The sequence below is a fragment of the Amblyomma mixtum genome, chromosome 6 (assembly GCF_055824585.1).
Source record: "Amblyomma mixtum isolate Tamu chromosome 6, ASM5582458v1, whole genome shotgun sequence".
NCBI classification, from domain to species: domain Eukaryota; kingdom Metazoa; phylum Arthropoda; class Arachnida; order Ixodida; family Ixodidae; genus Amblyomma; species Amblyomma mixtum.
The window spans coordinates 91,890,909-91,892,340 of NC_143017.1; positions in this window are offsets into that span (position 1 = coordinate 91,890,909).

Consider the following 1,432-nt stretch of genomic DNA (forward strand, 5'->3'; position numbering starts at 1 on the left):
CTGTGTCATCATCATCATCAGCCTGACTACGACCACTGCAGGGCAAAGGCCTCTCCTAATGTATCTCAAATTAACCCTGTCCTTTGCCAGCTGCAGGCACCGTATCCCTGCCAAACTCTTAATCTCATCCGCCCACCTAACTTTCAGGCGCCCCTGCTACGCTTGCCTTCTCTTGGAATACACTCAGTTGCCATTAAGGACCAGCGGTTATTTTGCCTTCTGATTAAAATTGAAAATATGATTAAGAAACGCCAAAGCATGAAAGCATCTAACCTTACGGACGGAATAGAACTGAAAGAGCTATCAAAGTTGATAAATAAGCAGGCAGCCGACATGAAGAAGTTCAACATGGCAACCACCATGGGTAATCGCTTTTTTAAGTTCTAGAAACTGATCCGGATATTAATTGCGGTGGGCAACATGCCTCGCAGTAATTAAGGAGCCAAACAGTAACAATTAAAAAGTTATCTGTTCAATATTAGTTAATCAGCCTTCTAGTTAGAAATTCTTAGCTTATTCTGATTTGCTGCACTGCTGACAAAGATATGCCCAGAAAACCGCTCTTCTAACTCAAAAAGCCTATTTTTAAAAATTGTGTAAAGTCTTAGGTGAAACACCCTGTATAAGGAGAAAAGTATACGAGAAGCAATTTAAGACAAGGAGATGATGTAATAGTAAAGCATTGTTGTCCCATAACGATAATTAAGTGTCCCCGTAATTTTTTCTTGTGGAATAGTAGCAAAAATTGGTCCTTCGAACTACTTGTTATATCGGCCAACGACGCGTACTCGTATTGTTGTTTGCTCGACACTCCGATGGGTAAGAAAATTATCTTCAGCCACCCTGAAGTGTTTGACTGGTCCCATGTTCCTGACTCGTTATCTTTCATTTCGTTATCGTTTTGTTATCGTTATGTCAGACAAAAAAATTGTGCATGTGGCTTCTTTTTTGAAGTGAGCTCTTTTATGGTCCCGTTAAATCATTGTGTAAGGTCTAATTCACATGAGGGGATGACGATTAAGTCCTCTACCGCCAAAAAGTCACATAAGTTGGATATGTTGTACGTGCTACACAAAGATGCGTATACGCTCTGAAAAGATTCTCGGGAATTCTATTAATCAAGATTTCGTGGAAAATTTACATACCCGTTGCTACCGAAAACGCTCTAGTGCTGCGGCGAATGCTAAATTAATAAAAAATAGCTCCATATAAAGTAGTACACAACGCTTCTATTCTTGACCTAACTGCCGCGGAGGGAACTTTCATCCAGAGGCCGCTGTACGTCAGCTATTTTGTTTCGTAGTCAAAACAACGTGAACGCTCTTAGTACCTCACGCGGCCCTATGTTTAATGTGCTGTTAGTGCCAAAAGAACCGTGAATAATAGAAACCAAAAGGGCGCACCAAAATTAGAGAATCGTGTTGCCAAGGGC